At 33.8% G+C, this 15,937-nt stretch overlaps 2 non-coding genes across 2 annotated transcripts; one reads left to right on the top strand and one right to left on the bottom strand.

Moving 5' to 3' along the window:
• The first annotated feature begins 366 nt into the window (after positions 1 to 366).
• TRNAK-CUU (transfer RNA lysine (anticodon CUU)) lies at positions 367 to 439 on the top strand. The gene has a single exon. It is a non-coding gene; the product is annotated as a tRNA-Lys (tRNA).
• A 1,104-nt stretch (positions 440 to 1,543) lies between these two features.
• On the bottom strand, positions 1,544 to 1,616 carry TRNAK-CUU (transfer RNA lysine (anticodon CUU)). The gene has a single exon. It is a non-coding gene; the product is annotated as a tRNA-Lys (tRNA).
• Between the last annotated feature and the right edge of the window lie 14,321 nt (positions 1,617 to 15,937).

Raw genomic sequence — 15,937 nt, 5'->3', positions numbered from 1 at the left:
CCTCACATAGTTCATGATGGAGATCGTACAAATAGAGAAGAGGGCAAACACCCAGTGGAAGGAAGAAATATAAGAATAAAAAAAGGAAAAGAGAAAAAAAAGTTAAAATAACTTGGATAATAGCGATTTTTTCAACCACTTTTTTCTTGCTTAATTGGTAGAGCGCAAGGCTCTTAATCTTGTGGTTGTGGGTTCGAGCCCCACGGTGGACGAAATTAAATTATTGTTATATATTCTATTTTTTTTAGAACAATTGTAAATTGAGTTTATATTTTTATAACTATTTTGGAAAGAAAATCAATAGAACTTTTGCTAGCTACTAATAACAACGATCAATAGATAGTTAATTATGACAATAATACATATGCCCGTCTAGCTCAGTTGGTAGAGCGCAAGGCTCTTAACCTTGTGGTCGTGGGTTCGAGCCCCACGGTGGGCGAAATTAGATTTATTTCTTATAATGATGGATTAGAATGAAAAAAAGAAATGTTTATCACACTCTTTTGAAAAGAAAATCAAGAAATTAAATTATTGCTATATATTTACCCTATTTTTTAAAACAGTTGTGAATCGAGTTTATATATTTTCAAATCCTGATGATCATACTGAGAGACATTAGGATGGCTGAGGAATCCATTGGAGACAGTTGATGAGGATAATTTAGACAGTCCAAACGTTGATGAAGTTCCTACAGGGGTTAAATCTAAATCCAGGGCGTTTAGGAGCAATAATATATCAACAAGTGGTGGCCCCTCCCGAATTGACAATTCAAACAATAAGGAGGGTCCCTTTATTGAAGACGAACTTATTCACGATCCAAAACGGCCACGCATGGAGAATGTCAGTATGGAAGTAGAATTTGATATCCTATCAAAAAACGGATATGGGGCGGGTCCTGCAGTCCAGGCCCGACTGGGATTATAAGTCTCATAAGATGGAACTGTCGTGGGCTGAGAAACACATGGACAATTAGTGTTTTAAAGGATCTGGTGTAGGTCCACAGGACCATGTTAGTGTTTCTTATGGAGACAATAGTTAACTCAAAATGCATCTCAGAAACATGTAAACAACTTGGTTTTGAGGTTATTTTATCTTGTGTTAGTATCTTAAAAGAGTTAGGCAATTGCTCAGTTTTTTATGTAAAACGTTCAGCGAATTCGGCCGCTCATCTCTTAGCTAAAGTGGTCAATTCTCAGTCTGTTCGTGGTGTGTGGGCATGTCCATCACCCTATCTCAATGTTGTTCTTTCTTCTGATTCTAATAATTAAGAAGTGTTTTATTTCAAAAAAAAAAAAAGTGAAAAGACATCTAAAACAAAATCAACAAAAATTTTACATGTCTAGCTCAGTTGGTAAAGCGCAATGCTCTTAACCTTGTGGTCGTGGGTTTGAGCCCCCTGGGCGAAATTAAATTTATCTCGTTCTTGCAATTCAAGATTGTTTTTAAAAAAATAGTAACCATAATTTAATTTCGCCCACCGAAATTTATCTCGTTCTTGCAATTCAAGATTGTTTTTAAAAAAATAGTAACCAAAATTTAATTTCACCCACCGTGGGGCTCGAACCCACGACCACAAGGTTAAGAGCCTTGCGCTCTACCAACTGAGCTAGACGGGCATGCATATTGTTGTCATAATTAACTATTTATCGTTTGTTGTTGTTAATAACTGGTAAAAGTTTTGTTGATTATCTTTCTGAAATAGTTATAAACAATTGTAAATGAAGAGAAAGAATCGTGGGACTTTAACCCATGACCACAAAATTAAAAGTCGTACGCTCTACCAACTGAGCTAGATGGATGTATATATTATTATCATAATTAACTATTTGTTACGGTTAATAGCTTGTAAAAGTTTTATTAATTTTCTATCCAAAATAATTATAAACCGTTATAAAATTCTAATCCAAATACTTTTCTACTCTTTGGAGCAAAAAAATACCGAAACTAGAACTAAATCAAATATTTCTACTCTTTGGAGCAAAAAAATACCGAAACTAGAACTAAATCAAATACTAAATGACATCAATTAAATGTTTTTGTGAGATTTGGATGATAATTAAAGCATAAGTCTAAAGATATATAGAGTTTCCCGGAAGTAGTAATAAATTGAAGCAACAAATTAATTACTTAGAAAGTAATTCAACCACATATCGTGTCCATCCTTAAAAAACAAAGCAAAATGTCCATATCTTTTATATAATTTACTTTAGGACCATAATCTCATGTGTGAATGCCACTAACATTATTATATATGAAAATAAAGTTCCAACGCATACTATTTCATGTTTGGACGTGGAAATTTACATTAATTAATTAGCTGTTAGACTTTACATATGTTTTATGGAAAAAGATATAAATGAACCCTATCATTGTTATTTGGGAGAAAAGATTTTAGGGTCTGTTTGTTTAGTGTTTGTTTAGTGTTTGCTATTACAGTTTGATGTTTACAGTTGGAAAATGTTGTTTATGAAAAATTACTTTTCATAGGTAAAATGCAAACAGAATATCACTAACCAAACACATTATAACTTTTTCTTTCGAAGTGAAAAGGCAATCAGGAACATAAAAATTAACTACCAAACATTCATTTAGTCATTTCGTAAAATATTAAAATTTTAGTTCTAAAATTTATCGCTTGGTGCAATTTTAATCTAATAGATAAAAGATAAGTGTTTTTTATTAATAAAAAATGCAGAATGTCAAGCTTTTATTATAGGGTCTAACATTTAAGGGACAATTACAAAACTAGCACCTTTTAAGGGGCTAGTTTTCTTTTCTAACTCATTTTGAAAAACTCACCAAAACTAACACATTTCATTAACAAAATTCCAACCGTGCCCTCCTCTCTAACACTCCGCTCCCGCTCTTTAACATTCGAACATCCATCTCTCTAACCTAACACCCCGCTATTCATCTCTCTAACTTTCCGGCGATTCATTGCCCGATTCTGTACATTTCATCCGGCGAATCTCTGTTACTTCGAGTGGACATGGCGAGAACACGAAGCTCAGACGACGAATCGAATTCAGAAGGAAGGACGAAAAAGAGGGTAAATAACTTGACTTTACATTTGCGTTTCTCTCTTGTATTGTATGTACATTTGTTGTGTTTGAGAAGGAATATTTCGTTTCGTTTCGTTTCGTTTCGTTTACTTCTTCTGGTGTTAGGGTTTATCTGGGTTCGTCTGGTGTTAGGAAGTCATTCGGTTTGGTTGAAATTCGTCGATGTGTATGTTCATCGGCAACCTAATTGTAGATAGTACATAGATATAGACAGACGAATGGCCGATAGAACATCCATATCGACGATCTATTGCCGATAGAACATTCATATTGACGATCTATTGCCGATAGAACATTCATATCGTCGAGCTAATTGTCGATAGAACATTCATATCGTCGAGCTAATTGTCGATAAGTCTCTTATTTTAATCATACGCTAGCTCATTCTAGCTCAACGTTATAATTAGCTTAATTGTATGTTCCCTGATGGTATGTCTACAATATTTTTCAGCATGATCGTGTAGACAAGAGGAAGAGAGATGAGCATGGCTCTCCTTCGAAGAAGAAAGCCAATAAGAAATGTGAATATAAATACAAAAAAGCATTTGGAACGGAAAGCGTCATCACAGTTAGGTGTAACCTAGAAGCAGCAAAACATATAAAGGAGTTTTTAACACCAAACCAAGTAAATCTATTTAGGAAGAGTTGCTTCGGGCAGTATTTGGATATGACCAATACAGTATTTGCAGGAGTCCTCTGTCATACCCTTTTAACAAGGGAGATCATACATGAAGAACTCAAACCCAGAGAGCTTTGCTTCAAAGTTAGAGGTGTTGAGTTAAGATTTGGGGATTGGGAGTTTGGACTCCTAAGTGGGTTACGGTTTGGAGACATGGAAGCATTTACCGAAAGGTTTAGTGCGATAAATAAGCCATATAGATTTAGGAATAAGTTTTTCCCAGGCATCCCTACACCAACCTTTAAAGACTTGGAAACAATTATGCTGCAAACTGCTTGGAATGATGAATCTGATCAGGATGCAGTTTCATTTGCCATGTTGTATTTTGTCATTGGCTGTGTGTTGGATAACACTGCCGCGAAAAAAGCTCTTCCTTGGGTGTTGGAACTTGCTGAATTTCCAAGATTGTTTAACGAGTTCCCGTGGGGTGTTTGTGTCTGGGATGTGACCTACAGGTCTCTTGTTAATGGGATAATTGGTGGAAAAGACCGAATTGATCAATTGGTCGCCTATAGGGAGAATTTTAGGACTATTTGTGTCTCATACAACCTATATGGTTTTGCACACGTATTTCAGGTATGATGTGTGTATATTCCGCAACACTTGATCACCGTAATTCAACAACCATTGGTCGCCTTACTTCCGCAACACTTGTTCGAGGAGTCATGGTAACATATAATGGCATCACATCGGGTTTATTCCATCGACAAAACTCAACGAATCCAGCAATATCACTGTCATCCACTATGTGTGCTAATCTTCTAAAAAGTTTATTTGGACCGTATGTTGTGTGCATTGCCATTTGTATGTCAAAACATGTTGCATCAACGTTCAACGAAGCGTGAATTCTATCTCTCAAAGTTTGATAATTAGTTGGCGTTGAAAAATGGAGCACCTTCGATTGACCACCAACGTATATCATTGTGTCCATGGGCCCCTCTTTTTTCCATTCTCCATCCCACGAAAGCATACACAGACAAGTATTCGGGGTGGACATATTTCTGCATTATCATAAAAACAGAGGTAAATTATATATTATTTGTAACTAAACGAAGAAAGCTACCGGTGCATATCATGGTATACACATTTCAAACTATAAGATACATTGATATATGTCGATACACATGCATATCGACACCTATCGGCACATATCCACACATAAAACTGACTACTCCGTCGATATTTGACCTATATCTACGATGCATTCTCGATATAGATGTCGATAGTGATCATATATCGACTGATATCGACGGAAGATCAAAAGACGTTTTTCTAGAATGATTTGTTAAAGAGCATTAAATGCAGGTAATGATCACTTTGACTTTCACTCTTCTTCGAATATCACTCGACGCATTAAATATGAGGCTTGTTTATTGAGATTTCCCATGTTTAATCCGGTTCTTTCTCCTATAAATAGACGCTTTGTCTGTTCATAGTATATTCATTCTAGTAAACTCTCAAACACTCTAGTTTATCCAAAAATGGAAGCGCCACCACCACCACCTCCTCTGCCTGAGTTCGAAGCATTAATAGCTACATTCAGCGAATCCTTCCGTGAAGGTGACACGGACGAAATAGTTTGATTCATGAGGGGCATGGCGCACACCATGTCTTTCGCTGCTGAGGCCATGGCTGACCATCTGGAGTCAGTTATGGAAAAAAACAGGCGGCTCAGGAGGACAATTAGGCGCCTCAAAAGGCAGTTGGAGAAGTCCAAGATGGACTACGCTGACGCCCTTTTGGGTCCTGAGTACCTGAATGTTTAGTTTATGTATTTTTTGTCTTTAATGTTTATGTACTTTTGTTGTTTTGTGTTTGTTTCTCTTTTCTTTATGTGTTTTGTGTTTGTCTATTATGTTTTATTGTGTTTTTTTCCGTTTTTTTCCGTTTTGTGTATTTTTTCTTTATTTTAATATAAAAATATTGTTCTCATCTATGTTTTATGTGTTTTGTGTTTGAATATTATGATTTAGAATGGAAAATCTCATTTAACCGAGGTCGATATACATCGATATTCTTCATCTATCGACGCTGATATGTCTGTCGATATTAATAAGATATCGACGTATATCGACCATTTCGGGAAAAAATCGCAGAGTGAAGTTGCAAACCAAATGCATCTTCCTACAACAATGTCACTGTTTTTAGGGATTCGCACGAACAGGAATAACATGAAAAGGCAACAGCAACAATATATATTGGGTTTTAGAGAAACAAAGTGCTACGTCTTAACCATGAATAGGATGAAGCTTTAAATATTGTAAATACATGAAAAACTTACATGATTGTGTATAAAATCTTGAAGCACAAACTGTGGGTTGGATTGATTGTAGATCGTTGTCTGTAAATTGATTTGTTCTTTAGAGAGAGAGAGAGAGAGAGCGAGCGCGCGAGAAAAAGAGAAAAATGGGGGGGAAAGACAACGTTATAATAAGGTTAGAGAGGAGGGCAAGGTTGGAATTTTGTTAATAAAATGTGTTAGTTTTGGTGAGTTTTTCAAAATGAGTTAGAAAAGAAAACTAACACTTTAAAAGGTGCTAGTTTTGTAATTCTCCCAACATTTAAAAGTTAGATGTTTGCTAGAATACAACAAAGAGTCTAGGATAAATTAAATTAAATAGACATATAACTCCACAAGTCTCATTCCTTCGATCGTATAGCTTTAAAACATGTCTGCATATATTGAAATATATTATATTAATTAATAGTTCAATCACTTTCTCCCAATTTTTGATATGAGATTCATTTTATTCCTACCTCCGTCATCATCTTGTCACATCTTATTTCAAACCTTTCATATCATTCTCTCAAAACCAAATCGCTAAGAGATTCATAGTAACTCCTCTCCTCTACAAACATATTATTACTATATATATATATATATATATATATATATATATGAGATGGCTCTTGTGAGAACCATTTTTTAGGTGAGGACACTTCCTTATGGTGAGAACACTCAAAACTATGTCGTTTTGAGTATAAAATTTAAAAAAAACGCTGTTGCTAGTGTGGTTCAAACCATGACCTCCTCAATTATACTCCACACTGCTTACCACTGAGACAATCGCTTTTCTTGTGTTTTATGTCGCGCGCTGCTTAATATACCACATCCCTTGTATCTTCTATTGTTTAATACTTGATGCATTCACTTATTAACATCAATTAAATTCACATAATAATAAATTATTAATAGAAAAAAATAAATGTGCATAATAATTAATTATTAATAGAAAAAAATCCAAGAACATGCTCTAATTTCTTATTTATTTAATTCCTCTATATTTTTGTAATTTATGTTTTAAAATGTTAAGGACGATGTTCTAAATATTGTTACATGTGTTCTAAACTTTATAATTTGTGTTCTAAAAATTAAGATAATGTTTTAAAAAAATAGTAAATATATGGACCATTTTTTTTTTGTTAAAAAAAACTCATATTCTAAATAACATAACGTATGTTCTAAAAAAACATAACGTATGTTCTAAAGTTTATAGTTTGTGTTCCAAAAATTAAGTATAATTTTCTAAAAAAATCAGTAGATATCTGGATCGTTTTTTCATTTGTTCTATAATATAATTTATAACTCATGTTCGAAAAAACATAACACATGTTCTAAAAAACATAACGTATGTTCTAAAAAATATGTTGTACGTTCTAAACTTCATAGTTCGTGTTTTAAAAGTTAAAATATATGTTCTAACGTATGTTTTAAAAAATATATAGTTTGTGTTCCAAAAATTAAGTATAATGTTCTAAAAAATCAGTAGATATCTGGATCGTTTTTTCATTTGTTCTATAATATAATTTATAACTCATGTTCGAAAAAATATAACACATGTTCTAAAAAACTTAACGTATGTTCTAAAAAATATGTTGTACGTTCTAAACTTTATAGTTCGTGTTTTAAAAGTTAAAATATACGTTCTAACGTATGTTTTAAAAAATATATATTTTTATATAACATAAATTACAAAAATATAAAGGAATTAAATAAATCATAAATTGGAGCATGTTCTTCGATTTTTTTTCTATTAATAATTCATTATTATGCACATTGCTTTTTTTCTATTAATAATTCATTATTATGCATATTTTAATCGATATTAATAAGTGCATGCGTCAAATATTAAACAATAGAAGCTACTAGTACGATGGTATATTAAGCAGCGCGCGTGATATAATGCACAAGAGAAGTAGCTGTCTTAATGGTAAGTAGGGTGAAGTGTAGGTGGGAAGTCTCAGGTTCGACCCCCACTAGTATCACTTGATCCCTCCCCTATATATATATATATATATATATATATATATATATATATAGGAGATGACTCTTGTGAGAACCTAGGACTGTTCATCTATACTCCATGTTGTTTACCACTAAACCAATTGTCTTTCTTATGTACTATGTGTCGCGCTGCTTAATATATTACGACCCTTTTAGCTTCCATTGTTTAATATTTGATGCATGCACTTATTAATAGAAAAAAAATGCAAAAACATGCTCTAATTTCTTATTTATTTAATTCCTCTATATTTTTGTAATTTATATTTTAAAATGTTAAGGACGATGTTCTAAATATTGTTACATATATTCTAAACTTTATAATTTGTGTTCTAAAATTTAAGTATAATGTTTAAAAAAATAGTAAATATATGGACCATTTTTACATTTATTCTATAATATAATTTATAACACTCATATTCTAAATAACATAATGTATGTTCTAAAAAACATAACGCATGTTCTAAAGTTTATATTTTGTGTTCCAAAAATTAAGTATAATGTTCTAAAAAAATCAGTAGATATCTCGATCGGTTTTTCATTTGTTCTATAATATAATTTATAACTCATGTTCGAAAAAACATAACACGTGTTCTAAAAAACATAACGTATGTTCTAAAAAATATGTCTTACGTTCTAAACTTCATAGTTCGTGTTTTAAAAGTTAAAATATATGTTCTAACGTTTGTTTTAAAAAATATATAGTTTGTGTTCCAAAAATTAAGTATAATGTTCTAAAAAAATCAGTAGATATTTCGATCGTTTTTTCACTTGTTCTATAATATAATTTATAACTCATGTTCGAAAAAATATAATACGTGTTCTAAAAAACATAACGTATGTTCTAAAAAATATGTCGTACATTCTAACTTCATAGTTCGTGTTTTAAAAGTTAAAATATATGTTATAACGTATGTTTTAAAAAATATATAGTTTGTGTTCTAAAAATTAAGTATAATGTTCTAAAAAATCAGTAGATATCTGGATCGTTTTTTCATTTGTTCTATAATATAATTTATAACTCATGTTCGAAAAAACATAACACATGTTCTAAAAAACATAACGTATGTTCTAAAAAATCTGTCGTACGTTCTAAACTTCATAGTTCGTATTTTAAAAGTTAAAATATATGTCCTAACGTATGTTTTAAAAAATATATTTTCCTATGTAACATAAATTACAAAAATATAAAGGAATTAAATAAATAAGAAATTAGAGCATGTTCTTGGATTTTTTTTATTAATAATTTATTATTATGCACATTTCTCTTTTTTTCTATTAATAATTCATTATTATGCACATTTCCTTTTTTCTATTAATAATTCATTATTATGCATATTTAATCGATATTAATAAGTGCATGCGTCAAATATTAAACAAAAAAAAACAATAGAAGCTAAAAGGGAGATGGTATATTAATCAGCGCGCGAAACAATATACAAAAAGAGCAATTGGTTCAGTGGTAAACAACATGGAGTGTAGATGAACAAGTTCTAGGTTTGAACCCTCTAATAAGCAGCTACATTTTTTCTTAATTTTCCTACTCAAAACTACGTAGTTTTGGGTGGTTCTCACTTAGGGGAGGGTTCTCACTTGATCCCTCCCCTATATAATATATATATATATATATATATATAGCACAAAAAGATGAAATATTTCAATCACTAAATTTAGAAGTTTGTAGACGGATAAGATGAGAATGCACATGTTCGTTGGTTCTCCAGAAACGCGGATGTGTTCAATGGTGAGCGCCCTACAATCCAAATTGCTCTTCGTAATCTATGGATTAAGGAAGCGAGTTTTGGTGTGCCTGGTACGTGTGGGTCTGGCACGTCTGATAGCAGAATTGTTGGGAAGTTATTTGTCCCTGACCGTCCTCCTCCTGCGCCAAATTTAATTCCCATTCGCTGGACCCCTCCGCCACGCGAATGAACTAAAGTTAACACGGACAGGGTTGCTCTCGAGGCTCCAGGCATTGCGGGTGCAGGTGGGATCTTTAGGAATTGTAGGGGTTTCACAAAGGGAAGCTTTGCTTTCCCAATTGCTAATTCTTATGCTTATTTGGCTGAACTGAAAGTTGTTATTTTCGTTGTTGATAGTGCTTGGGAACGACAATTGACAAAATTATGGATTGAATCGGACTCTGCATATGTTGTTAACTTGATGAAGAGCCATTCGCATGAGGTCTCATGGTCTGTCCGACAAGATTAGTTGAAATGTCTATGCCAATGTGCCTCCATGGACGTGGTCACGACTCACATCTTCCGCGAGGGTAACCGCGATGCAGATGCATTAGCCTGATACGACACTACCTATACTGATCTGATCTGGCGGAACCCCGCTCCTCTGTTTTGTGCTTCTTTTATTTCTGATGATGCTTGTAATTTAGTTCAGTTCCATTTTCGATAACTCTTCCTTTAGTCTGTAAATTCTATTCTTTATTATTTATTTAATCTGGATTGGTCTTTTTTTCGATCGGGGGTGCCAACATGGTTGGGATGTCCGTCAGCGTAGGTGGTCTTTCCCGATATTCATCCAAAAACTTTAATGTTATATGCATATTTTTTTTATACACCAATTATCTCTCATGTAATGATATGCAAAATAAATTTTATTGATCGGTTGTATTAATCGAACACTAATGCAAAATTTCTCTACAAAACGTGAGTTGGCTTGCACATGGAAAGTTTTATTTTTCCGTATGCATTACATCAAATGATATATATAGGAATAAAAGTAGTAATTAGTTAGGTCCAAAGGTGGGTTATAATGGTGATGTGAATATGAATTTCCCAATATCTCAACTCAAGGAAAAAGACATATCCATAAATCCACAAACAATACTCAGCATATAAAGCCATCCATTTCTTCATTATCTTTTACCCAATTTATTGTCCACAATCTATTTAAGGGTCCTATATTGTTATATAAATATCTCATTTTCATATATCTTTTTTTGGTTTTTCAGCTGGTATGCTTTATGAGAAAGCAATTTCAATTATTTTAAATTGTGGGATCCCACTTATCCATAATTCACAAGCAATTAAACAAGATTTGACCATAATTAGGGATATTTGCCATTTATAAATTCTTAATTATATAAACAAACAATTTGAATCCATACTCCAAGTAACAAGAGTTGTAAGCAATATATATATATAAAAGTCTCTTGATAATTCTCCATTACAATGATGATTTTATTTATGTAATTTCTTGTTGTCAGTTTCATTTTTCACTCGTTAGTATATATGCTATACATATGTTAAATTCATGAATGAAATTCACAAGTTAAATAGAATCAGGATTACTTCAAAAAAAATAGAATCAGAATTGATGAAAAAAAAAGTTTCATTTTAAATTTTACGTAGGATCAATTGCGTACGTAGGAAAAAATTCTACTGTATATTGGAACCGGTATTCGTCCTTCCACTCAGATAATGTCACATCAGCAGTTGGATTGACGTGACATCATCTGAGTGGACAATACTGCCCCCGATCCATTGTAGAAATTTTCGCAAATAGGTTAGAAATAAATAACTAGAAGAAGTAGGAGAATCGAAAAAAAGGAGGCTATTTAGTTGAGTAAAATAATATATATGAATTGAAGAAATGTTTTTCGTTTCTATCTATTTGTATAATTTATTTACATATTTGAAAAGAGAAAAACTTTACTAAGCACCGTAAGAATTACATCATCATTCAACAGAGAATGCACAAATAACGAATCCTAAGACTAAAAGCACGGACTAACATTTAAATGTGTCACCCTATAGTTAGACTACGAGCAAGACAATTAGCTTGATGTCTAACAAAAGAAATAGAGAAACCGACAAGTTGGTTAGCTATTTACTGACATTTATGGATGACGGTTCCAAACTCGATAAAACACTTAGTTGAAAAGATTAACCATCAATAGGGAATCTGATAGAGAATGCTACAACGGATCCAAAGCCTAAGATGTCTCAAGTTTATTCATTTTCTTTCTTCTCTTTTTCTATCTTACTTTATCCTGAAATTTGAGATGCAGGACAAAGTAAGATAGAAAAAGAGAAGAAAGAAAATGAATAAACTTGAGATATCTTATATTGATTTAAGAAAATGAAATAGTAAGGACATAATATGCTATGAGCACATTCCAAGGAATTCTTCCCTCCCTCGCTAAGAGCCTAAAACAAAATAATCAATCCTCTTCTTATTCTTGTTTTGCTAGATATTTATACTAGAGGTTAAGAGTTTAAACTAAGAAAGCTAATAAAAGGAAATACATTTGCTCCTTATTGAATATTGACTATTGACTATGATCCTTGACCATGACCATTGACTATGACCATTGACCACTTCCTAACTTATATTATGCCATCTCATCATTCTCATCAATTTTCTTCCTTCTAGAATAAACTTAAGACATCTTAGGTTTTGGATCCGCTATAGCACTTCTCTATCAATATCTGATTCAAGAATGACATTAACGACATTGTTCTCCTTAAGCCAAGACAATGTCTCTTTGACCCATAACGCCATAACCACAGCCACCTCGGGAAGACCATCCCAGCAAGCACTCAGAAAAATAACCAACAATTGCCCCAAGCTCATCTCGAATAACAACCCCACAACCGCTCTGGGTCGTCTTAGAAAAGCAAGTAGCATTAACATTTACCCTAAAGAAATTGGAGGGGACCTAGTCAATGCACCACACGCATAGGGAGAGCAGGATCTTGGGAGGAGGGCGAAATGAACGTTTGGGCAGCAGCAAGGTAATGCATATAAAAACTTAAGGAGAGGGAAATAGTAGCATGCACACGCAAAGTAGAATTATTCCAAATCATTTCTATGCCATTGCCACCATAATCCCTAGAGAAACATACAACCCTTCTCAATTGTAGCATTATCATGTTGCTATAACAAAAACATGAACCACTCGGCAAAATAAGTCTCTGAACGAATTAACTAAATGTTGCAAGCAATCTAACACGACATGGCATACTAGGAACAAGTGAGTTGCATGCTACCCTATATCACCATAGACCCTACAACAATTATCGACCTAAATACCTTTTAGAAAAAGACCGCTCCGTTAAAGGAAAAAAGTTGCTACAGAGCCGCTATATGAAAAATTTTCTTCCGAGGAATACGGATCGTAACAATGTTGATAGTTTTGATCTAAGACTAACAAAGAAAATACTCTTCTCTAGCTAAACTAGAAGGAAATAATCCTAAAAGTATGAACACCTTAGCCTCCGACCGATGGATAAAGTTTGTATTTGATTTGATAAAAGTTGCATCGTTTACAAAAAAAAAAAGTGAGGCTTTTATACCTTAATAACCCTAGGATAGAAAAGATATAATCCCCTCAATGCACCACTAGTATAACTTAAGGCATTACAGGTAGAATGATTACAAATAACTAATGGCAAGCTAGTAAATATGCTAAATAGTAAGACAGTAATTCGACAGTGGCAAAACAGTAAATTGAACATAATGAAAAAGTAGAAAACTCAGCAGAACTTGTTGATTAAGTCAACTCACATGGCGTGTGGTGTGTTTGACATGTCATATGGGTTGAAACCCGACTGAGCCACACAACGTATTGGGTAAACTACACATTGTGTGAATCAATAGAAAAGGAACAGTAGTTAGTCTTGATATCCACACGTCGTGTGGGCTACCTCACACGCTGTGTGGGATTATTTTCTTCCCCTCTATAGCTCTCTCTCGAACCACACATTGTGTGGCTATCCCACACATTATGTGGGCCCTATTCCATTGGGATCCTTTTCTCCTTCCTAGATGTGATGTCTCCCACATGTCGTGGGTGTCATATCACTCCTTCATTCGATGTGTCGCCTTCTAAACTCGAGACCTCTTACATTGGCTTGATAATCTCACTATTTCAGGGTATGCTAACTCATATAAAACCTCTTGAAATCCTCTTGAATGCTTCAATGCTTGCTTGACCCCCACAAAACGGAACAAATGAATTAATGTCATCATCATTCTCCTTTTCTTGAAAAGATTTGGACCTTAAGTCTTGTATAGGATAAGAAATCATGGGTGTCCCTACGAGCTTCATTTTATCTATACATTCAAAAACTTCATTCACCATATTAAGTCTGTTAGGACCACTACCTACCTTCAATAATTTGCCAAGGCTCGGGACGGGCATCAGGTACGATGTCCTATGGGTTAGTATTTCCACTTAAGTTCCCCACAACTACTCAAGTTTTGTGTAACAAGTTCATAGAAGGTGCACATTGTTGGTCCCGTGTGATTAGTTCCAAGGGGGGGTTAGGAACTAATATAACTTTTTTCGTTTAATTGATATGCTGACTTAATTATTTTGCAAGTTTGTCAACTCGGCTTTTGGTCAGCTTGGCCAGATATGCTATAAGACAGCTTTGGCCGGATATTGACTAAGGCTGTTTTATTTGTAAGTTAGATATTGACACTCTTGGAGGTCAGCTTCTAACTCAGCACTTGAAATTACTCAGAATCAACTTTAAACAATTTTATATGCTGAGTAAACTTCACACACAACACATGCACATATATATATTGAGAGAGAGTTTAGAGATTACTCAGTATCACTTATCCTGGTTCGGCCTCTCTGCCTACGTCCAGTCCCTAGAGTCCTCCGGGCTTTTAGAATCCAATACTGAGCTCTTTAAAGGTAGAGCACAAACCAATTAAAAGGCAGTTGAATATGCAAGAGTACCTTCCTCTATTCGTCTACTCAACTCCTACTAAGTGCTACAGCCCAGCACCTAGATTTCTCTACCACTGAATGTTTACAACCAAACACTCAGCACAACACTCTCAATTTTACAATTGATAAACACTTGTTCCTTTTCAAATAAAGAACACTTTAGAAGATTACAAGTAATCACTCTAGCATTTACACAAGGAATAGAAGATGGGTGTAAGATCTCTTTTTGTATCTAAGTGCTTTTGTATCTTTTCTCTCTTGTATTTTTCTTTTTGTAATTCGGCAATGATCCAAGAAGTTTGATTGTCCTTATATAGGGAAAATCTGTGTTGGATCCTTTTGAAATGATTTAGCCGTTAATGTTAAAACGGCTCTTTTAGGGGACAGATTCTGGTCAGCTTCAGACTGTTCCGGCCATTCCCTTCCTCTGTTTTCCTTCAGACGTCAGGCTTGTCTTCTTGCGTCTGGCTTGTCTTTTTGTGCCAGTTGTCCTTTACCAATAATCCATTGACCCATACATCTCGGAATGTGTCTTCTGCGTATTTCCAAGGATTCAATTATTGGTTCAGAGGGGCGGTAATCATTGTCTTTTAGCAAACGACTTTTTCATGCTGTCCTGAAGGATCACTCAGCTTCTACTGCGTAAATCATTGTCTTTGGCAGTTTCTAGGCTAAGTATATTTTTGGTCAGCTCAGCTTCGTAAGACAGTTGTTGTTGCTGTTTCTTAGGATGAGTTGCATTGTTTCTCTTTGTTGGACTTTTATGCCTTAGTCTCTTGATGCTAGGCTTAATTCCACTCAGCTTGATACTTTTAGGCTTCTATGCTGACCTTTGCTTGTTTTGTTCATTTCATGCTGACTTCTTCCTGTCTTTCTTTTTATATTTCTCTTTATTTATATTCATACTCAACATTGAACAAACGGATTAGTACAATTAAAATAAAGCACTTAAATTTAATTGTCTCTTAATCATGGATGATTTTGTCAAATCAAAATCTTGTGGAAAGGTGTTTCAACAAACTCCCCCATTTTGATGTTGGCAAAATGCATAATTATGGAACTCAGTTTTGAAATTCCCCATGATTGATTTATTTTTCATATTTCTGAAATTTCTCCCCCGTAAGGGTTGCATCTGTTAATTTACCTTTTAAACCTTCCAAGATTTATTTTGAGACAAATTAAGAATGTGTGTACTGACTAGATTCAGTTCT

The sequence above is a fragment of the Euphorbia lathyris genome, chromosome 1 (genome assembly GCF_963576675.1).
Source record: "Euphorbia lathyris chromosome 1, ddEupLath1.1, whole genome shotgun sequence".
Taxonomy (NCBI): Eukaryota; Viridiplantae; Streptophyta; class Magnoliopsida; order Malpighiales; family Euphorbiaceae; genus Euphorbia; species Euphorbia lathyris.
Note: the sequence above shows the minus strand (reverse complement) of the source record. Positions and strands in the feature narration are given on the sequence as shown.